This window comes from Protopterus annectens, chromosome 6.part0 (assembly GCF_019279795.1).
Source record: "Protopterus annectens isolate FY-2018-M chromosome 6.part0, PAN1.0, whole genome shotgun sequence".
In the NCBI taxonomy this organism is placed as follows: domain Eukaryota; kingdom Metazoa; phylum Chordata; order Ceratodontiformes; family Protopteridae; genus Protopterus; species Protopterus annectens.
Genome location: NC_056737.1, coordinates 1,179,578,071 through 1,179,602,360, shown reverse-complemented (window position 1 = coordinate 1,179,602,360; position 24,290 = coordinate 1,179,578,071). Strand labels below are relative to the sequence as shown.

Here is a 24,290-nt window from a genome sequence, read left to right as displayed (position 1 = left end):
TCGTCTCACAGCAAGAGGTCCTCCAGTTCGTCTCTCGGCTGGGGGCCTTCTGTGCGAAGTCTGCATGTCCTCCCTGTGTTTGTTTGGGTTTCCTCGTGGTTACAGCAGGAGTGGCCTTAGGTCAACTGGTGCCCTAAGCAAAAGGGCTCGACGGTGCCCCCATCCTAGTCTACCTACACCAAATAAATACTGGAAAAGCGCCCCTTCTAGAGCGGCACCCTAGGCGGCCACCTAGTTGGCCTATGCCTAAGGTTGGATATGGGTTACAGAGAGGTTTCTCCCGGGGTCCCCCGTGAAAATAGGCTCTGCCCTAGTCGGACTCTCCCGGTAAATACATTTAGTTTCACACCGTCATTTTCGCACGCTGTTTATGTGGAACAAGCCTTCCTCCATGATTTTTTATGGTAACAGGGTATTTTGCAGGACAAACTAGGTATACAATCAGTGCAAAGAACTACAATTCACATATTGCCAAAACAAAAAAAATATTGTTGAATTTGAGTTGCTTTTGCTGTTTCACATAATACTGGGACATTTTAGGGATAAAATAATGCAGTTGTTAGATGGAGTTTATAAAATATGTTTTCGAAGATGTAAAGAACCAAATAGGGAATGTCCACTTGACGAGAAACAGGTAGCACTAGCAGCGCCAACCGGCACTTTAAAAACAGGAGGGCGCAGGCGCACTAAACGCGTACTTCGGTTGGTATAGAAACGGAACGAAGCGAGCTCCTCGCTAGTTGAAAACGTCTAGCGTCTAGGGGGGCCTCGCGCTGCGGCAGGATTTGTAACACCAGCGGTGGTGACTGGCACGAGGAGAGGTCGTAGTTCGTAGCCAAGGCATTTCTCCATGGTTCGATACCTACATACGGAGGATAACAGATAATTACTGGCGATTAAAGTGTCGGCACAGTTTTATTTGCACTGAATTAAGATCAGCGTTTAATTTGTTTTCCTTTAAGCGGGTGCCTTGGTAACGAACCTGACGGATAAACACTTATCTGACACAAGGTGAGACATAAAACAAAAGTCAAATAAAATGCCCCTAAGTTACTAAGTACCAGTGCCATCCCACATTTACACCAGGTAATATAGAACCCCAGCCCTGAACCTTTAAATGCCGGTACCCGGAGATACTTGTCACACCATTTGTATGGGGTTGTTCTTATGGGGATTACACTATAACTAGTTACCAAAGGCTATTATTAAAATCATAGCTAGTGGATCACAGAAGTGGGTGTGGATTAGCTATTCTGAATGGGGTGACTCTACACTTAAAACAGCCTCTGATACTTTGGGGTAGTCAGTTCTCATGTTTGTATACTTTAAGGCTCCTTTCAGTATATGTCGCATTGTTAAACATCTTAGGCTCTTTGGCGCACTTGGAGTGACAGAAAAATCTGGCTTCATGTATATAAATGGGCATTATTGTATTATAGTACCCATACCTCTCAAGTGTACTTAAAAAGTTCATGTTCCTCAAAGTTCCACATTGAAAGGGTCTGTCACACATTCAGTGATAGGATGTTTTTAACTGATATTCATTGTAAATAGAAGGGAATCATATTAAATCATTAAATAGTAAGCGTTCCACATTTTGCCCATTTGTTCCACATTATGATGGTTAGTGTTCCTCATTTTGAAGATGGGAGGTTGAGAGGTATGGTACTCCATGTGGTCAGACTGCACCGAAGTGGGCATGGCCTGTGAGACTGGCAGGCCAAGTAGCTGTGATGTCATATGCAAATGATGCATGCTTGAATGATATAACTAGTTACCAAAGGCTGTTATTAAGATATGTGAAGATATGTGAAGGCTGCCAGCCTAGGTAAATATAATTCTGTAGATAATTCTATGTCATTGTAAATATGAATATAATCCATAGGCATGTCCTCTTAAATGTAAAAAAAACTGTGTTAAATGTTGAATTTCAAAAATGTAACCACAGTGCACTCTGTTGGATGAAAGCTGATAAGCCAAGCATTGTATGACTGTTTGATCGCAAAGCTCGGAGACGTGATGTCTGGACTGAGGAATTCCTTCTATTGTTTTGAGACCATAGTTAATTGCTAGATTTTACATATATAATGTCTTTTTTGCTGTAGTTTCCTTGCCAGGTGCAAGATCAAAGAAATGTTAAAACTCTTGAGTTTCTGTTAGCCTGGGAACCAGAGAAGAATAATATAATCTAAAGTGAGTCAGCAGTGATGTATTATCAATTTAAGGGATCTCCGAGAGAAAGACATAGCATTTTGCATTTGTCTTTAGAACTGACCACTCACCAGTACTCCGTTGTTGCTCTATATGTAAGTTTATTTAGAACTGTGATTGCTGTTAGAGTTAGATAGGAATTTAGATTTAGTCTAGCTGTTTTCTTTATTTATGTCAGACTATTCTACAGCATTATTTTAAGCATTTCCTGTGATTTCTGAACTCTTGACTAGCACTGTGTTGAATTGAGAAGATTTGTTCTGTGTTTTTATTGTTTATTATTAAATATTTTAAACCTTTCAACTGTGGCTGTTTTCTGTAGAAACAATTTAAGCTCTAGAGTACAAAGCACATATATAGTGATACTGTACAAATCCACTCCAAATAAGCCTTGGTGTTCGTCCACTTACTATTTGGATAATAATATTGCACAGTATAATTGGACACCCTTTGGTAATGGCGTTTATAGTAGCTGATAAGAGTAGTTGGTGGCAGTGATTACTACCTGATAGCCTGGCAGGAGGAGGCATAGCTGGATAACATGTGCCAGCCTCCTCCAGGAGTGTCTTTGTGTGTGTGTGTGTGTGTGTGTGTGTGTGTGTGTGTGTGTGTGTGTGTGTGTATAATCCAAATCTCAAAGTGTGTGTGTGTGTGTGTGTGTCTGTGTCAGCTACTTGGGCAGGGACATGAAGCACTGGTTGGACAGAGAGGGCACTGGAGGTTTTGGCTTGACTACTCGGCTGAGATCTGTACCCTATAGCTGTGCCAGTGGGGAGTCTTATTGGAGATCTGGAAAAAAAGGGAGAAACCAGCCTCAGACTGACTGATCTCTGTGTGCTCTTATGGGAAATTGTACTTTACTGTTTGTGTATTGTTATCCTTCCCAGTGTGGATGCCCGTTAGTGGTGAGGATTGAGGCTCCTTGATTACTGGACCAGTGGACGTGTGTCACCTATTAATTGATTGGCAGTGGTGGGATATCCACATCACATATTAATTGGTTGGCAATTGGCTTGTAGTGGTGTGGATAGTGAATTCCTGTAGCTTGTGTACAGTGATCTCTGAATGTGTTTTTGTGCTCTAAATCAGCCATGCAGTGAATATTCAGAGTTCAGATCACAACTGTTTTATTTCTTTTGTTAGCTTAGTTAGTTAGGGAGAGCAGGCAAGCATGTCAGCAGAAGAGTATGGCAAGGTGACAAGGAGCCAGTTGGCTGAGATGTGCAAAGCTAAGGGACTGGTGCATGGAAACCTGACTAAGGCAGACATGATTGCAGCTTTGATCACAGCTGCATCAGAAAACTGCAACCAGGAGGGTGATCAGACTGTCCGTGGAGATGTACAACATTCAGAGAATGGACAGCTCAGCCTTTCTGCAGAGGACTTAAATATCCCTCTGGAGATAAAGAGACTTGAGTTGGAGGTCAGGCGTTTGGAAACAGAAGCAGCAGAGAGACTGAGACATCTACAGGCTGAGGAGAATGAGACACTGCTACACCTTGAAGCTGAGGAGAAGGGCAGGCAGAGGCAGCATGAAAAGGAGATGCTGACTGTTCGACAGAGTTATGGAGGTAATGGGGAAGGGAGTAACTGGATCCCAGAAGCACAGAAGGTCAGTAAATTTCTTCCCCAGTTTACAGAGGAAAATCATTTTGATAAGTTTCATTCATATGTTTGAGAGGGGATGTAAACAGTACAATGTTGACCAAAGGCTCTGGGTATGGTTCCTGACCCCCTTACTCCATGGTAAAGCTGTAACTGTGTTGTCTAAACTTTCTGATCATGAATTTTTTGATTATACCGCTGTTAAGAATTGTCTGTTAGAATTATTTAAGCTAACACCTAAAACTTATAGGAAAAAGTTTCGTGAGCATAGACGCAAGGCAGATGAAAGTGTGTATGAATATGTTGCTGAACTGAGCACTTATTTTCATAGGTGGGTGAGTGGATGTCAGGTCACCACTTTTGAAGGGCTGGCAGACCTTTTGGTGAGGGAACAAGTCCTTAGCATTTTCCCTGAGGACATGATGATCTGGTTAGCTGATAGACAATGTGCTACTTCAGATGAATTGGGGAAGAAGGGAGACTTATACCTAGTAAGCAGGGCATCCCTGCACAGGAAAGGGACCCCCAGTACTGCTTATGGGTCTAAAAGAACCCAAGGTTGGCAGCCCAGACTGCCCCAACAGAATTTGCCAGTAGCAGAGGGAGCCACTAGTCCAGGTACATATCCAGGACCTAGGGTTAAATGTTTTAAATGCAGCCAGTGGGGCCATGTGGCATATAGTAGCACACAGATTTAGACCCTTTCATAGCACTACTACTGCTCTCATGTCCTTTACTAACATAATCAATAATCACAGAAACATGGGCCAACTAGTGTCAGCCATTTTTCTAGACCTGTCCAAAGCTTTTGATATGGTCACCCACAATATACTCCTCAAAACTCTGTCCAGCCTAAATATGAGCACCCCCTCCATTTCATGGTTTAAAAACTATATCTCATGGTGACAACTAGCAGTTTTATGGCAAAATCAACTATCCCCCTGCTACCAGAATCCGTAGGAGTACCTCCGGGCTCGGTACTGGGTCCATTACTCTTCTCTCTATTTACTAACCAACTCTCCACCACCACACCCAATGCCTCAGTCGTTCAACATGCAGACAACACCACCCTTATATGTGCAGCCCGTACACATCATGACCTCCATACACTAACCCAAGAATGCTTCTCCCTTGCAGAAACATGGATCAAGTATCTCACAGCTTATCTTAAATCCAAATAAAACAAAAACTTCTTATGTTTGGACCAGGGAAATCCCCTCCATCTGATCACTTTACCATAACCTCCATGAATAATACCAAGATCACCCCCAAATCCCATGCCAAACTCTTAGGGGTAGAAATAGACAATAACTTCAGATTTGATATTTATGTAGCCCAGTCTATTTAAAAAGTACATAAAAAAACTTGGACTCCTCTATCAGAACAAATCATATCTCATCAAGAAAACTAACGCTACCATTGCTAGGACACATTTACTGTCTGCCCTCCTCTATGCTGCCCCAATACTGACAAACCTTCGCAAGACCAATGTAAACAAGCTAGAATCTTGTTACAATAAAATTGCTAGATTTGCTACAGAAACCCCTTATAGGACCCACCACTGTGTATAGCACTGAAACGGCTAAACTGGCTAGAACTGCCTCACCAACTAAAAGTCAACCAGTTAATACTAGTGCATAAACTATTCTACCATCCAACTAAAATCCCAGCACTCCAAAAACTAGTTATACCATATTCTATAAAAAGAACTCTAAGATCAACAACCCAAAACCACCTATAAGTCATCAAACATAATAATGAACCTGGGAAAGCTGTCTTTGGCCATTCCATCTCAAAAGCTTGGAATAACCTACCCTACTACCTTACCTCCATTACCTCCACCATTCAATTTAAAAATCCCTCAAGGTTCACCTTATGAATATCTGGCTATGCTCCTGTAACTCCCCAGGATAAACATTAAATCAACAACCTCTCCTAATCTCATAGACACTACTCCCTTTACCAAAAAATCCTGACCAACTTTTTGATACCAACAACAAAGAACCAGATAGGAAAACTCAATGTCCCTAGAGTTAGAGGATGTAGAACATCCACAGACTAACAGACAACCTAGTCCCACTATTCTATATACTTCAGTACTATTCCAATTGTTCTTCACTTCTACTTTATACTAATTGCATAACCTACCAGACAGCATGTACTATGATTGTTCATTTTTTCCATGTACTATTACATTTCTACCTCATTTTTATGTGCTATACTATGTAATATTGCATCTGGATTTATGATGTTATGTAAATATTATGTTATGTATTATGTATTTATTATGTGGAGCTTTTTTCCCCGGGCCTCCGCTGAAAAAGGACCTGTGTCCAGACGGACTTTCCCGGTAAACAAATGTAAAATAAATAAAATAAAAATAGATGTCCACGGAGACATGGTGGGGAACAAAAGGTGAGGGAGCCAGTAAGTGGGAACGAGAAAATGCCAATAATAGATTGTCTGTTGTCTTGCAACAATGGGTACCAAACTACCATCCTGCAGATGTCCTGATAGGGAAGGATTGTGATGAGGCAGTATGTGTTAATGCAGTTACACAGCGTCAGGCATCGAGACAAGCATGTAGGTCTGGTAGCCTGGGGGAAACCCAGACAGACCGCATACTTGCAGCCAGGACTGGTGAGGTGGTTACTTCAGGGAGGGAGCTACTCTGTAGCAGTGAGAATGAAGGTGAGCCACAGCTGCTTGTGGGTACTGATGTTCCCTTGGACAGAGTGACTGCAAAGGTAGAGGTGAGTAGTAGTACCCAGGCTGACAGTGAGGCACCGCTGTCAGAGGATGACAGACTTCCTGTGGAAGGGGAGCTGGGAGGGATTACAGTGAGAGAGTTGAGACAGGCTCAGCTCTCAGACCCTACATTGCAAAGCCTGAGGCAGGTAGCTAGTGAGGTACCTAATTCTCAAGGGAAGGGGGGATTTGTATACTGGGACAAAGGGTTATTGTATAGAGAGTGGGCCCTTGAGGGAGGGCTAGAAGGTGAGAGAATACAGCAGTTGGTTGTACCTAGAGCCTACCATCTAGCACTTCTAGCCATAGCCCATGACATTCCCTTAGCTGGCCATATGGGCATAAAACATACAAAGATATGTATTATGCAGAACTTCTATTGGCCTAGAATTTCCAGAGATGTAACAGGGTACTGCAGGACCTGTGAGCAGTGCCAAAGGGTAGGAAAGACAGGAGACAAGGTGAGAGCTCCTTTGATGCCTTTTCCTGTGATTGAGGAGCAATTTTAGAGGGTAGCTATGGATATTGTGGGGCCTCTGAGTACCCCAAGTTCCACGGGGAAAAGTAAATCCTATTGGTAGTAGATATGCTACAAGATACCCTGAGGCAGTGGCTTTGTCCTCCATTGAGGCAGAGAAGGTGGCAAATGTTTTGTTAGAGATTTTCAGCAGGGTAGGTTTCCCACAGAAATACTGACTGACAGAGGTGCCAATTTCATGTCAGACCTGCTGGCCTGTCTGTGGAAGTACTGTGGGTAAAGCACCTGAAGACCACCCCCTACCATCCCCAGACTAACGGTCTTGTTGATAGGTTAAACTCTACAATTAAGTCCATGCTATGGGCATTTGCAGATCAGTTTAATCTGTTTGCCTATAGAGAGAGTCCCCAGGAATCAAAGTGGTTTTCACCATTTGAGTTGCTGTATGGGCATAGGGTGAGGGGACCTCTAGATTTAATTCGAGATGAGTAAGAAGGTGAGTGTTAATCTCACAAGGAGTATGTTGTGACATATATCCTAAACCTCAGGATAAGGCTCAGGGAACTCATAGGCTTGGCCCAGGAGAACCTGGCAGAAGCCCAACAGCAGAAAAAGGTCTGGTATGACAGAAATGCTCAAGCTAGAGAGTATGCTGTAGGGCAGCAGGTAATGGTTCTCCTTCCTGTCAGACACAACAAGCTGCAAGCAGCCTGGGAGGGACCCTACAACGTGGTAAGAAAGGTAAGTGATGTTAACTATGTAGTAGAACTGCTAGGCAGGGGCACAAGTTGTACCATGATAGGAAGGCCCTTATGCTGAGTATTTGCAGTGGATTGCAGGAGGAGTTTGGGGGAGCTCTGGTGACTGTTATCCTCAGTGAAGCTCGGACTGACACCTCAGTGGAAGGGGTAGCAATGTCCCAGCAGCTATCTCCTACCCAGGTTCAAGAAATCTGAGCAGTGTTACAGGAGTTTGGGGAACATGTTCACTGTGAAACCAGGGTGCACCCACCTGGTGCAGCACCTTGTGGATACAGGACCCCAAAGGCCTATTAGGCAGGCCCCTTAGAGGGTGCCTGAGAGAGTCAAACAGACTCTGAGAGAGGAGATACAGGAGATGTTGGAACTAGGGGGTAATTCAAGAGTCCAACAGTCCCTGGGCCTTCCCAGTGGTGCTGATGCCAAAGAAGGATGGCAGCACCAGGTTCTGTGTGGACTACAGGAAATTAAATAGTCATACAGAGTCAGATGCTTACCCCATGCCCAGGACAGATGAGGCCCTAGAGCAGCTGGGTGGGACTAAGTATCTTACCACCATTGATCTTACCAAGGGTTACTGGCAGGTGCCCTTGACTCCCAGTGCTAGAGAGAGGGTCAGCCTTTCTGACTCCTTTTGGCTTGTATGAGCTCACAAAGATGCCATTTGGGATGGAAAAATGCTGCAGCAACTTTCCAGAGGCTAGTAGATCATATCCTAGCAGGAGCAGGAGGGTTTGCCCTTGCTTACCTAGAAGATATTGCCATCTACAGCCATTCCTGACGAGAGCACCTTCAACATGTCAGGGAGGTGCTGGGCAGACTACAGAGGATAGGGTTGACCATTAAGCCGAGCAAAAGTCAGGTGGGTATGACAGAGGTCTTCTACCTGAGACATAGAGTGGGGAGTGGTAAGATCAAGCCAGAACCTGTCAGAGTGGAAGCCATTCAGACATGGCCTGCACCTGTTACCAAAAAGCAGGTGAGGGCATTCTTAAGGACAGCAGGGTACTACAGAAAGTTCATCTCCAGTTATAGTACCATAGCTGCTCCCCTGACAGACCTGACAAGGGAAAACAGTCCAGATAAGGTCGTATAGACCCCATGTGAGCAGGCATTCCAGAAGCTTAAAGAAGCTTTGGGAGGACCCCCTGTGTTAGCTAGTTTAGATTACAGTAAAATATTTGTTGTGCAGGTGGATGCTTTGAATCATGGGGTGGGGGCTATACTTAGCCGGATTTCTTCAGAGGGAGAAGAGCACCCAGTGGTTTATCTGTCATAGGCTCCAACCCAGGTAGGACTGCTATGCAGCTGTAGAAAAGGAATGTCTAGCCATAGTGTGGGCACTGCAGAAACTTCAGCCTTATCTGTATGGAAGAAAATTCACTGTAGTTACAGATCACAATCCTGTAACATGGTTACACCGAGCCAGCCAGCAAAATGCCCATTTGCTAAGATGGAGCCTAGGATTGCAAGCATATGATATGTCAGGGCAGCACCGCAGTGAGGTTAGCAACACCAACACAGATGGGCTCTCAAGACAGGGAATGGGGTAAGGTATGCTCAGTTAGACCTAACCCTCTCAAGCAACATTTCATAAGGGTCACTTGAAAAACTAGATTGAGTTTCCTGGGGGGAAGATATGTAAAGGCTGCCAGCCTAGCTAGATAAAATGTTGTAGATAATTCTATGTCATTGTAAATATGAATATAATCTACAGGCTTGTCCTCTTAAATGTAAGAAAAGTGTTAAATGTTGAACTTCAAAAACGTGACCACAGTGCACTCTGTTGGAAGAAAGCTGATAAGTCAAGCATTGTATGACTGTTTGATCTCAAAGCTTGGAGACATAATGTCTGTATTGAGAAATTCCCTCTATTGGTTTGAGACCAGAGTTTATTGCTTTTACATATATAATGTATTTTATTGCTGTAGTTTCCTGGCCAGGTGCAAGATCAAAGAAATGTTAAAAATCTGAGTTTCTGATAGCCTGGAAACCAGAGAAGAATGATATAATCTAAAGTGAGTCAGCAGTGATGTATTATCAATTTAAGGGACCTCAGAGAGAAAGACAACATTTTGCATTTGTCTTCAGAACTGACCACTCACCAGTACTCTGTCTTTGCTCTGTATATAAGTTTATTTAGAACTGTGCTTGCTCTTAGAGTTAGATAGGAATTTAGTCAGATTTAGTCTAGCTGTTTCTATATTTATGTCAAGACTATTCTACAGTATTATTTTAAGCATTTTCCTGTGATTTCTAAACTCTTGACTAGCATTATGTTGAATTGAGAAGATATGTCTTGTGTTTTATTATTTATTATTACATATTTTTAAATCTTTCAACTGTGACTGTTTTGTGTAGAGACAATTTAAGCTCTAGAGTACATTGCATGTATATAGTGATACTGTACAAAGCCACTCCAAGTAAGCTTTGCTGTTCATCCACTTAATATTTGGATAATAATATTGCACAGTATAATTGGACACCCTTTAGTAAGAGCCTTTTTAGTAGCTGATACGAGTAGTTGGTGGCAGTGATTACTACCTCATAGCTTGGCAGGAGGGGGCATAGCTGCATAGCCTGTGTCAGCCTTCCCAGGAGTGTCTGTGTGTCTGTGTGTATAAATAAATCAAATCTCAAAGTGTGTGTGTGTTAGCTACTTAGGCGGGGACACGAAGTACTGGTTGGATAGAGAGGGCAGTGGAGGTTTTGGCTTGACTGCTCGGCTGAGGTCTGTACCCTATAGCTGTGCCAGTGTGGAGTCTTATTTGGGATCTGGAGAGAAAGGGAGAAACCAGACCCAGGCTGACTGTGATCTCTGTGTGCTCTTAAGGGAAATTGTGCTTTACTGTGTGTGTACTTGTTATCCTTCCCAATGTGGATGCCCCTCACTGGTGTTAGTGGTGAGGATTAAGGCTCCTTGATTACTGGGCCAGTGCACGAGCATCACAGACGTCATGGATCTATTACATGCTGACAGGTGGATATTGGATGTTGTTAACAGAGAAGTGGTCAGGAGCTACTGAAGGATTTTCTGCTATTTTATTTATTTTATATTTCTTTCTAACCAGCTTACCAAGGTATTGCTCAATTACCAGGGACTAACTATGCCCATTCACAGTTCTATCACAGTCAGGATTTCGTGGACCCAGTTATAGGTGCCCACTCCAATCCTGTGGAGTGCACATGGTCACATTACAAGAAACAGCAGTTTAAAGCTATGAATGGTACCCGGACACACATGATTCAGAGACATTTAGATAAAGTCATGTGGGGAAGTAAATATGGGGGAGACTTTGATCATCTTTCATAGGTGTATATTAGGCTAATGGCTCTGCAGCCTTTACAAGCCTAGCCCATAGAAGTGCCCTGGCATCATGCTGCCTGACGTTAGTTCCCAGTGCCTCTATCAAAAAGAGCCACTGGAGTGATCTCTGGGGTGAACTTTCTGTTACCCATCCACTCATCAAGATCTCTCTTGAAGAGGTTCAGCTAGGTGCTCTGCTTGACATGTATGGGAAGTCTGTTCTAGAGCATGGGCGGTCTCTGGGTGAGGAACCTGTCCCTCTAGCATGTTTTGTTGATTGTGGTAATGAGGTTGAGGTCTCTGGAGTGTGTGGTGCAGAAGGATTGGGATTTCTTTAGATGTAGCATTTCTAACAGAGCTGGGTCAGACATGGCTTTGTAAGTCAAGCAGAGAATGCCTCTAAGTAGGCAATATGAGACAGAGAATAGCTGGAGTCTTTTAAGTCTGTCCGTGTAGGACATGTGTTTAATGCCTAGGATCCTCTTTGTGAGAGACTTCTGTGGCCTCTTCAGCTGTTGCAGGTGTCTAGTGAGGTACATGCCAAATGGGGCATTATACTCAATGATTGGCCTAATGAGGGAAGAGTAGAGAGAGATGATGGCCTCTTTCTTCCTGCATACAAAACCCTTGGTAATGCGATGTGTCACATAGAAGGACTTTCTGACCACAGTGGCAATGTGGTGATTGAAGGAGAGGTTGCTGTCAATCTGTGTCCCCAGATCTCTTATAATACCTTTAGTGTTCCTTGGGCTCCCATCGATGTGGTAATTAGTGGGAACTGAGTTTTTACCAAAGGGGATGACGACGCATTTTTTTGGCGTTAAGCTTAAGGCCATGGTTTCAACACCAGTCATTGTTGGTCTTAGTGAGGCCTTTCTGTAGGATATCTGCATCACTTGGGGAGTTAATAAAGGCTGCCAGCTTGCAGTCATCTGTGAACTTGATCAGCCAGAGCCCCTTTGTGTTGGCTTGGACTTCTGAGAAGTAGATGCTGAACAGGAGAGGACCCAGGACCAATCCCTGTGTGACTCCTCTCATGACTGGTCGGCAGTCTGACTTGGAGTCGGCTACTTTCACACTGTGTGTTCTGTCTGTGAGCCAATTTGCAACCCACCTAGTGATATAGGGGTTGATGCCTAGTTTAATGAGTTTATCAATAATTCCTGAGTGAGGAATGGTATCAAAGGCCTTGACCAGATCGAGGTAGGCTGTATACACTGCTTTACCTTCATCCACAGCCCTGGTGACTGACTTTGTCACATAAGGGTATATCGGGAAGCTCACCAAAGTGAGGGGATTGGATGTTTCCACCCAACAAAGGTAAAAATGAAGAAGGTTCTTCATTGTGCCCTGGAAATCATGAGACATTTATTCTGACAAGGAGAATGAGGATCCTTTGCTATGATTCGCCCTCCCCTTTATTTTTTTATTATCTTGCAAATTGAAATGTATTTTTAGTGTTATAAAAGTTGTTTAACTCACCAGACAAAGCAGTTCTAGTGTAGAGATATTTTAGTAATAAGTTAACAGTAATATTGCTGTGCCTTTAAAATTAATGTAGTTATATTGCTGTTCCTTTAAAATGAATGTAGTTATAGTGCTGTTCCTTCAGTAGTCCGTTACCGGTTATAATGCTGTTCCTTTAAAATGAATGTAGTTATAGTGCTGTTCCTTCAGTAGTCCGTTACCGGTTATAATGCTGTTCCTTTAAAATGAATGTAGTTATAGTGCTGTTCCTTTAAAATTAATGTAGTTATAGTTTTGTTCCTTCAGTAGTCCGTTACCAGTTATAATGCTGTTCCTTTAAAATGTGAACATTCTAGATGAGTATACATGATGGATATTCATGGGGCCGGTGAGGACAACTCCGTGAATAATCGTATGATCATAGGATCATAGGAAGTTACTAGGCTATTGGCCCTCAGGCCCTTATAAGCCTAGCCAAGAATTTAGCCCATATTCCGACAAGTCAGCACCTGATGCCCCTGTCCAGCAGGGACACAGGTGGAATCCCAGAAGTGTATTTTCTATTTCCCATCCAGTTATCCAGGTTATGCTTAAAAAGGGTTAATGAGGCACTCTGCTTAATGTGGAGAGGGAGCCTATTCCCAAAGGGGGAGTCTCTGGGACACAAATCTATACCACCAACAAATCCTATTGATGTCACAGATCAGGTTGAGGTCGCGGATGCAGGTTACTCGAGTGGAGCTTGACTTGCGGATATGCAGCAGTCCCATCAAGGTGGGGTCTGAGATTGCTTTGTAAGCCAGACAGAGGTCACCTCTGAGGAGTCTGTAGGTAACTGAGTAGAGAGACAGGGCTTTTAGCCTATCTGTGTAGGGTAGATGTTTGAGGCCCTGGATTCTCCTGGTGAGGAACCTCTGTGGTCTCTCCAGCTTCTGCATGTACTTTGTGAGTTGCATGCCAAAAGGGGCATGTACTCAATAATAGGTCTTATAAGGGAAGAATACAGGGATGTTATGATCTCCTTGTCCCTGAATGCACCCTTTCTAATAAGGTGGGCCATGAAGAAAGCTTTTCATACAACTGAGGCAATATGGTGGTCAAAAGTCAGTTTGGTGTCAACCTGGATGTCCAAGTCCGTCATGACTGATTGCGTACTTAGGACTTTGTTATTAGTGTGATAATTTCTGTGAACGTCACTCTCCCCAAAGGGAAGATGATGCATTTTTTGGCATTCAGGTTGAGGCCATGTTTCTGACCCCAGTCATTTGTTTGGGTGAGACCTTCTTGGAGAATGTCCACATCACTAGGGGAATTGATGACAGTGCTCAGCTTGCAGTCATCTGCAAACTTGGTCAGCCATAACCCACTGGTTTTGGCCTGCATCTCAGAAAAGTATATTCCAAATAACAAAGGCCCTAAGACTTATTCCTGGGTAGACTGCTCATTACAGGTCTACTGCTTGAGGTTGCCTTCCCTGTTTTGACTACGTGGTTCTATCAGTGAACCAGTTTACTACCCATATGGTAACCTATGGAATAATGCCTAGTTGAGAGGGTTTATCTATTATACCTGAGTGGAGAATAGTATTGAAGCCTTTGGCCAGGTCAAAGTAGGCAGTGTGCACTGTCTTCCCCTCGTTCATGGCTTTGGTGACTGTCTCAAAGAAGTCGACCAAGTTTAACAGGCATGACCTCCCCTTGATGAAACTAAACTGTGTGAGATCGAGTGTTTGGAGGTTGCCAATGTTTTTCTTAATGATGTCCAAGATAATCCGTTCCCTGGTCTTGCAGATCAGGCTAGTTAGGTTGATGGGTGTATAATTTCTTGGATCGGTGGATGCTCCACCTTTGTGCAAAGAGATGACAGTGGCTGTTGTCCACTTGGCTGGAATGAAGCCAGTACTCAGGCTTTGGCTGAATAGGGTGCCTAATGGTGCTGCACGTTCCTGTCTGAGTTCATGTAGGATGCAGTCTGGGATGTTATCGGGTCCCAAGGAGGCTGTATTTTTTGCCTTTGAGAGAGTGATGATTTGCTCCTTAGAGATAAGGGGAGGGGGGCAGGTGCTGGGGATGCCCTGATTTACTGATGGGGGACAGAGGGGCAAAGTTTTTGCTAAACCTATCTGCTATCAGGTTGGCTATATCTTAAGGTGTTTGTGTATGTCGTGTCCTTGACCACCAGTCCTGAGCAGATCTGAGTGCTTTATTTGAGATTGCTGACATATGTGAAGAAGGCCTTATGAGTGTCTTTAGTGGATGTGGCCAGTTTGCACTTTGAAGTTTGCTATGGAGAATTTCATTAGTGCTCTTATTTACTTGCTCCAGCTTAGGAGAGATTGTTTCCAATTAAGCACCTGCTCCCTCTTGGTCTTGGACAGCAATTTTTTTTATTTTTATTATAGAGATTATTTATTGCAGATGTCCACCAGACAGGTTTACTCTTCTTGAGGAGGAGGATTTTGTCCTGTTAGGAATTTCTGATTCCATGCAGCTGTCTAAATGCTTGTATAGTACTTTGTTGTAGGTTTAGACATTTGTGCCAGTTCCTGTGGAGGGGAAGGGGGCTGTGAAGCTGTTTATACCTTCCCTCAGGAGGTTGTAATCAGCTTTGGAGAAGTGTTTATGTTTGACCCTAGTGGGGGGGGGGGGGAGATGGTGACTTTGAAAGTGACCACTTTGTGAGGATGACACTGTAAGGATACTGCAGTGTTATTCATGTTGGTTAATACATGGTCCAAGATATTATCACCTCTTGGTGAAGTGTCGACCAGCTGGTCCAAGGCATTTACATTGATAAAATCAAGAAATCTCTGGACAGTTGTGTTTTGGCATGAGTAGTTTTTCCACTCTTGGTTGGATAGTTAGAGTCGCCCAAGATCATGGTAAAGGGTTGAGTCCTGGTAGATTCGAAGAGGTCCAGATAGATGGAGTGGGCATCCCGAGTCAAAGTCAGGGGCCTATATCTAGCTATGATTACATATTTGTATACATTACCTGGTGTTTGATAGTGGTCGAATTTTGGGTGGGCCTTCCCACTATGCATCAGTGTGAGGTACTACAATACAATAACGCCTATAAATATAGCTGTCTCCCAAATAGTTATTCATATGAACATTTCTGAGAATGTTACAGAAAGGTACATCACAATTACTTAAAACTTGTGCTCCTTCCCTTAAAAGGAGCAACAATGTCTTGAATCCTAATGAAAAAATATTTTCTTTTTGATGTCATTCTGTATGCCACAACTTATACTTTTATACAGAAATGCACGTTTATTTTAGGTGTTAAGTTACATCAATCTTCCCTTTTGTTAGCCTGGATGTAAGTACTGAAAATTCATTTATGCAAATATTTCAGTTTCTCATTTTCATATCACTCTTCAGCCCAGAATTCAACCCTTCCTATGATTGTCAATATTTCCATATTGGTACAAAATACTGTAGTAAAATTTACAAGAGAACACTTGGATAGTCAGCTGCTTACAGCACATTGCATGAACTACTAACACTTTGGGAAAGCAGGTAACACAGTCTTAAATTTGTTTATTTATTGACATTTGGTTACAGGGAAAGTCCGACTGGGTAAAAGTCCATTTTCAGTAGTGGCCTGAGGGGAAAATTTCCAAATTATTATACAGCATTTTAAGAAGAATAATTTTACAATCTTCAAAAGAAAAACATAAACATAAATATGTGCGTGTCTGTCAGAACAAGAAAAAAATGGTATATTTTGCTACACGTACAGTGAAAAAAAGCATTACTTCTCTCAGAAGACAGTAATGGAACTGTAAAATTCCCCAAAACAGGAAGAAAACAGCTAGATATGCAGCTAAATCCAAAAACTTGATAAACCAGCAAGTAGTCATACCAAACAAACTTTATTACAGGGAAGGAATGTTAGTGCTTTCACGGTAATGCCATACCACTTCATCAGAGAAACATGAATGGTGACAGAGTAACTTATATGCATATGACATCATTTCAAACAGCTCATCAGCTAATAAAACAAGCATTCATACAGCCACATTCTCAGCATAAAGGCATGTAATGTAAACAATATTTAGTAAAATAAAATCTAGTAAAACATAAGCACAAATAAATAAATACATAAAAATATTTATAAATAAGTAGACGGAATAAACTAAACACCCTACAGCCATTTATTCCTTAATATAGACTTAATGGGGACATGATCATTCAACCCCATAGTCAGGTGTGCCCCCAGCCTCAAGATCCATTCTAATTCGACCACCTCAGTACGATTTACAGGTCTTACTATCTCGCAGACCTGGACTAATCACACATAATATCTGGAAAACAAAGTTGTGTTCAGGGCCAGTAAATAAAACATGTTTCGCAAAGGCACTAAAATCATGTTGCTTCTTTATGCAATACACATGGTCCCTAATCCTTTTTTTTAAGCTCCTGTTGGTCTTGCCAACATAGAACTTATAACAGCATTGGGAATGTGCTAAATAGACCACATTTCTAGTGGAACAATCAGCAGATGCCCTCAACTTCCATAAGTAACCCGTAACAGGATGCCTGAAGAACCTGGATTCATCTATAAATTGACAATAATTACATTTATGGCATTTAGATGTACCCATCAAAAATTGAGATCCAGTCATATCATGTCTAGGAAAACATAACTGTTGCCTTAAATTACTTTGATTCTTGTATACAAATCTAGGGCCATCTGCTAATATATTTGAACATCTGCTGTCAGTCTGCAGAATATGCCAATTCCTGGTAACTATCTTTCACCATATTTACATCATGAGAGTATTTCAAAACAATGGGAGGAGAACAATATCTTTGAGGTGATCTAATTGATTGCCTATATTGAGCAGAAAAATATGGACACGCTATGCTTTCGCGCTCAGTGGTAATTCTGGCACAAGCTTGATCAACTTCAACTTGGGAACACCCCCTGGTAGAAAACTCATTCCTTAAGTCTGTCAAATTTCCATCAAAGTCAGATGTAGTGCATGACAACCTCGAAACCTTGAAAGCTTGACCTCTCACAATGTTCCCAAATATATGTTGTGGATGCATACTCCGCCTATGGAGATATGATGGTCTTTAACAGTCCTTTCTATGCATCCTAGTCAACAATTTGCCAACAGCAAGCAACATGATTTTAGTGCCTTAGCGAAACATGTTTTATTTACTGGCCCTGAACACAACTTTGTTTTCCAGGTATTGTGTGTTAGTCCAGGTCGTACTGAGGTGGTCGAATTAGAATGGATCTTGAGGCTGGGGGCACACCTGACTCTGGGGTTGAATGATCATGTCCCCATTAAGCCTATATTAAGGAATAAACGGCTGTAGGGTGCTTCGTTTATTCTGTCTACTTATTTATAAATATTTTTATGTATTTATTTATTTGTGTCTATGTTTTACTAGATTTTATTTTACTAAATATTGTTTATATTACATGCCTTTATGCTGAGAGTGTGGCTGTATGAATGCTTGTTTTATTGGCTGATGAGCTGTTTGAGATGATGTCATACGCATATAAGTTACTCTGTCACCATTCATGTTTGTTTGATGAAGCGGTATGGTAGTTCCGTGAAAGCGCTAACATTCTTTCTCTGTAATAAAGTTTGTTTGGTACGACTACTTGCTGGTTTATCAAGATTTTGGATTTAGCTGCATATGGAGCTGTTTTCTGCCTGTTTTGGGGAATTTTACAGTTACGTTTGGTTGCCACTGTTGAGTTTGCTTTTGTTGTTCAGAAGACAGTAATGTTTTGTTTAATTTCATAAGGACACAGAGTCATAGCCAGCCTTACATGATAGGCAAACTAGATGGCCACCTAGGGTGCTCTTAATCCAGGGGTACTTTTATGCTATTTATTTATACATTCAGTTAGTCATGCTAAATAAAGAAACACACCAATATCTGTATTTTGAAACAATAAATGAATGACTGAATCAGTAAAGGGCAGAAAAACACCCAAAGCCCATAGCTTTCAACTATCTTGTACTTGCAGGAAATATTGATTTCAGTGGTGGGGTTACTGGGGTTTGCTAAAGCTTCATCATTAGTGCCCACCTCTCAACTCTACTGCTTTTGACAGTACAGTCTATTTTTAACTTCCCTTTTAACTAAATGACTTCAGTGTGACTCTGTAAGAATGGCTAGATTGTGAAGATAAGTTCCTTGTCAGCTGATCCTTACAATCCAGTCACATTCAGGAGCCATGCTGCAGTTGTGAGTTGCAGATTGTGATAACATTTGTACTAATGCAGTCCTTCTTGCTACTTGGACTACTTCAGGTGATCTCAGAGGATTTGTTGAGACAGAATGACAGTGAGGCAGGTTAGGTTATGAGACAAGCATACCTATATGCCACTCTGCAAAAAAGTCAACTTTTGTTAACTGAATTGCCTTTCCTGTTAATTGTCCTTGATTTTGCAGAGTGTCCCTGAATTTTGCCTTATATTTTAGGAATGCTCTTCATAAAGTTTAGAATGCATATAATATTTTATTTATGTTTTCTACTCTAGTACCTAGCTGTTGACTGAAAAAGGCCAGTAGACCACTCCCTCACCTACCTAGTTATCAGACTGTAAATAAATAAATAAGACATTTCAGTCTCAGACTTTTTATCCTTTAGAAAATGTATATAGAGCCTGCTATTCAAGCAACTTTCTAACTGCAGTATTTAATGTCTGTCACTGATTTTGAGCTTGCTATCAGCTATCCTGTATGGTTTTGACAGCAGCAAGCTGAAATACATTTTGTGGCCATTATTTACACAGGTATTTATTCATTTGTTTACAAACGGGTATCTGAGGTGCCTACGGTGATACAAGTGGTTTTGTGTGTGTGTGTGTGTGTGTGTGTGTGTGTGTGTGTGCGTGCACATACCTGTGTGTGTAAGGGTTTATTTAGGGGGTATTGTTATCAACAATCCCCGATCTTGTCTCGTGTTTTGGTCTGTTCCTGATAAAATGTGTGGTTTTCTAGCAAATTGTCGTGGATTGTAGTCACTAAATAATGAAATACGAGTTTCATATTTCATATCCATTAGAAAATGCAAAACCTGTTATTTGAGCAACTTTCTAAATGTATAAGAGCAATTCTTAAAATCAGCCCTTCATCTTGGGTTTTTATTCCTGATTCTTAAGATAGGACATTAAGAAGATAGACGGGGTGCAGCGCATTGCACAGTATGACTTCTGACAGCAGCAATTTCTGGGCCATTATTTATGTATTTATTAATTCATGCGATTGCAAACAAGTATCTGAGGTGCATATTGTTATACAAGTGTTTGTAAGTGTATGTGTGTGTGAAAAAATAATACTACCAATTTTATCTGGGCACATACTTAACTGCTGGATAGTAGTAAAAAGGTAAAGCAGTAATTATCCTTCAGAAATAAGGCAGAAGATGTTTGCATAACTTCCTAATGTTTGCAGTTGCATAAAAAGGAGTAGAAAGCCTGCAAAATTCGAACTAGTAGACGTAGGTAGGCACTGAGAAGAGTAGCAGCAGTAGGACGATCGAAAACATGATGATTAGGTAAGTTAGTTATTTGTTTAAATCCTGGCACTGGCAAGCAGCCAGGTGTACTGAATGGTGGAGCTGCAGGACAGATGGAGTATCTGCCAGTGGTTTCTAATTCCACCTTCTGCACTCTCTCTGATTTTACATGATGTTGCTGCTCTTGATTCTGCACTTTCTCTGATTTTACAGAACGTTGCTGCTCTTGATTCTGCACTCTCTCTGATTTTACAGAACGTTGCTGCTCTTGATTCTGCACTCTCTGATTTTACAGAACGTTGCTACTTTTGGTTCTGCACTCTCTCTGATTTTACAGAACGTTGCTGCTCTTGATTCTGCACTCTCTCTGATTTTACAGAACGTTGCTGCTCTTGATTCTGCACTCTCTCTGATTTTACAGAACGTTGCTGCTCCTGATTCTGCACTCTCTCTGATTTTACAGAACGTTGCTGCTCTTGATTCTGCACTCTCTCTGATTTTACAGAACGTTGCTGCTCTTGATTCTGCACTCTCTCTGATTTTACAGAACGTTGCTACTCTTGATTCTGTACTCTCTCTGATTTTACAGAACATTGCTGCTCCTGATTCTGCACTCTCTCTGATTTTACAGAACATTGCTGAACTTGATTCTGCACTCTCTCTGATTTTACAGAACATTGCTGATCTTGATTCTGCACTCTCTCTGATTTTACAGAACGTTGCTGCTCTTGGTTCTGCACTCTCTCTGATTTTACAGAACGTTGCTGCTCCTGATTCTGCACTCTCTCTGATTTTACAGAACGTTGCTGCTCTTGATTCTGCACTCTCTCTGATTTTACAGAACGTTGCTGCTCCTGATTCTGCACTCTCTCTGATTTTACAGAACGTTGCTGCTCCTGATTCTGCACTCTCTCTGATTTTACAGAACGTTGCTGCTCTTGATTCTGCACTCTCTCTGATTTTACAGAATGTTGCTGCTCCTGATTCTGCTCTCTCTCAGATTTTACAGAACGTTGCTGCTCTTGATTCTGCACACTCTCTGATTTTACAGAACATTACTGATCTTGATTCTGCACTCTCTCTTTTACAGAACGTTGCTGCTCTTGATTCTGCACTCTCTCTGATTTTACAGAACATTGCTGCTCTTGATTCTACACTCTCTCTGATTTTGCAGAACATTGCTGCTCTTGATTCTACACTCTGTCTGATTTTACAGAACTTTGCTACTCTTGATTCTGCACTCTCTCTGATTTTACTGAACGTTGCTGCTCTTGATTCTGCACTCTCTCTGATTTTACAGAACGTTGCTGCTCTTGATTCTGCACTCTCTCTGATTTTACAGAACGTTGCTGCTCTTGATTCTGCACTCTCTCTGATTTTACAGAACGTTGCTGCTCTTGATTCTGCACTCTCTCTGATTTTACAGAACGTTGCTACTCTTGATTCTGTACTCTCTCTGATTTTACAGAACATTGCTGCTCCTGATTCTGCACTCTCTCTGATTTTACAGAACATTGCTGATCTTGATTCTGCACTCTCTCTGATTTTACAGAACGTTGCTGATCTTGATTCTGCACTCTCTCTGATTTTACAGAACGTTGCTGCTCTTGGTTCTGCACTCCCTCTGATTTTACAGAACGTTGCTGCTCCTGATTCTGCACTCTCTCTGATTTTACAGAACGTTGCTGCTCTTGATTCTGCACTCTCTCTGATTTTACAGAACGTTGCTGCTCCTGATTCTGCACTCTCTCTGATTTTACAGAACGTTGCTGCTCCTGATTCTGCACTCTCTCTGATTTTACAGAACGTTGCTGCTCCTGATTCTGCACTCCCTCTGATTTTACAGAACGTTGCTGCTCTTGATTCTGCACTCCCTCTGATTTTACAGAACGTTGCTGCTCTTGATTCTGCACTCTCTCTGATTTTACAGAACGTTGCTGCTCTTGATTCTGCACTCTCTCTGATTTTACAGAACGTTGCTGCTCTTGATTCATATCTTTGCGCTGTTCCTTCTGGTGATTGGTTAAGGATCACAGTTACCCAGTAAATAAATTGTAGACATTGGAGTTTTAAACTACTTTTTGGTCAGAAAATGCATGTTGGTGTGAACTCTTTTGTTCTATTACTGTTCTAAGTGACTAAGAGTAATATTTAAAGTTGTCCCTGATTTTTGGGTACCCCCCCCCATTATTAAGTTTAGAGCTATGAATGTCCCTGATTTTGTGTCATATTTTTGGTTTGTTCATGATATAATTTCAAATTTTTTTGGTCACTCATGGAGTGTTTTAGCTGCGAAATAATGACAGATGTTTGTGTTTCTGTGAATGGTATGCAAACCTCCTTGTTCTATCAGTTCTCCATGTGTTTAAAATCGATATTTAAAGTCTATCCATGGTTTGGGCCTTTGTTTCCCTAATACTTCTTGGACTTTTTCCTGGATTAGGTCACTAAGAATTCAAGAGAGTAACACAGGGGGCCTTGCAGACTCCCGTCTTTTAGCATTTCATCAGAGAATGGAACTAGAGAATATCTTGCTGTGAGACAACAGTACTACTTACTGTTCTGGTCATTTGAACAGAATAGTTAATAACAAAATATACTCTTTTCTTTTCCAACAAACTGTACTAGTTTTCCACAGTTGTGTACTCACTTGTCTGGCTTTGCAGGATTTTTGTGATTTGTGAAAAAAGCTTGGAATACATTAATGTGTGGAACAAAGTTGAAATGATTATATGGTTATCATTTTCTATCACGATCGGATGACTGAAGAACACACAGAAAAGTTATAACTGCTGAGTGGTGGTGGGACCTGTCTGTGGATGACCCTCTTATCATTTGCTCAGTTTAAACAGTGATCTGGCTTTATAAGAGAAGTGTACATTAAATGGAAATTTTGTTATTGTGACAATTTTTCTTTCAAACATTTTTATTTTTCTTCTTCTGTTGTTTTGTGTACATATTTTGATTCCAGCCATTTTACAAGCCACAATTAAGTTACATTGTAGAGTCATTACAGCCATATTTAGGTACATCTTGTTGCAAGATAATTTTTCAGCATTACAACACAATACAACAATTTATTTTTTAGTACATGCTGATGTCAAAGGCCTTCTGTGGCTATAAGTGACTTACCCTTGTTGTTGTTTGATCTCTATTAAAAAGTGGTCACTAATCTGGCATAACAAGAGCAGTGTAAAACAATGTATTTCCTGAAATTAGTGTAAAACCGGTATTGTTATGGCTAATGCTTATGTGTGTGTATGGGGGCGGGGTTGCATTGTATTAGAGAGGAACACATTAGCCATTTCTTTCATTTTCCATCACAAGCTTTGACACTACATTTGATAAATGGCCATCTCTGATGATCTGGTCATGTGGGTGGGGGTTGTATTTGAGAGGAACACATTAGCCATTTCAATTCATTTTCCGTCACAAGCATTGGCACTACTTTTGATAGATGTCCATCTCTGATAATCTGGCAGGAGCATGATATGCATGGAAGTTAACTGACCATTAGTACAGTGGCATTGTGAGTGGCATTGCCATCTCACATAGCTTTGACTGGGTTCTTAGCTGTGGCTTCTTCTGTGTGGAGTCTGCATGCCCTTCATGTGTCTGTGGGTTTATCGATGCATTGTGGTTTCTCCCAACACTCCAAAAACATGAAGTTGGAGAGCTGGCATTCTACCAATTTGTCTGTAGGTAAGCATGCAGTGTGTGCGCACATGAGCTTGTACATCTTGTGAGTGGCCTGGCTTTCGAGGACAGTGTCACTGTGTCTCTGTATAAAATAAATAGTAATACTGTTATTATTACTATGTATTTACTTATCTCAGATTTTTTTTATCTGTGGGGACACACAGTATTGTACCCTTATCTGGTGTAAAACCATACTTGCTTAGAGGTGAGCACAGTTCACAGTATCATGGGGGAGCTGGGTACAATGTGGTCATTACTACTTTAATTGTATTGTTACAATCAACCCTCGGACATATAAACAGAGTGGTGCTATAGCTTGTGTACTGGCTGTGAACAGTGTGGACATTTACAGAAAGGTCACTGAACGTCATCTAGGGATAGTGCACTGTTTAGGAGCAGCAAGATGGAACACGTAAGTGTGATCGCTACTGTTTTCACTTTCCAACAGCAAGTTGGAATACGTAAGTGTGATTGCTACTGTTTTCACTTTCCAAACAGCCAGGAGACATACATACATACATACA

The 24,290-nt window shown here is 41.6% G+C and overlaps 1 protein-coding gene across 1 annotated transcript in view; it reads left to right on the top strand.

Annotated features, from left to right (window-relative positions):
* Positions 1 to 708: 708 nt before the first annotated feature.
* The window catches only part of LOC122804745 (ciliogenesis associated TTC17 interacting protein), a 2,188,718-nt gene continuing 2,165,136 nt past the window's right edge, over positions 709 to 24,290 (top strand). The window contains exon 1 of the mRNA XM_044074809.1: positions 709 to 1,011. The gene's annotated coding sequence lies outside the window, so the exon portion shown is untranslated. The remainder of the gene's footprint in view (positions 1,012 to 24,290) is intronic.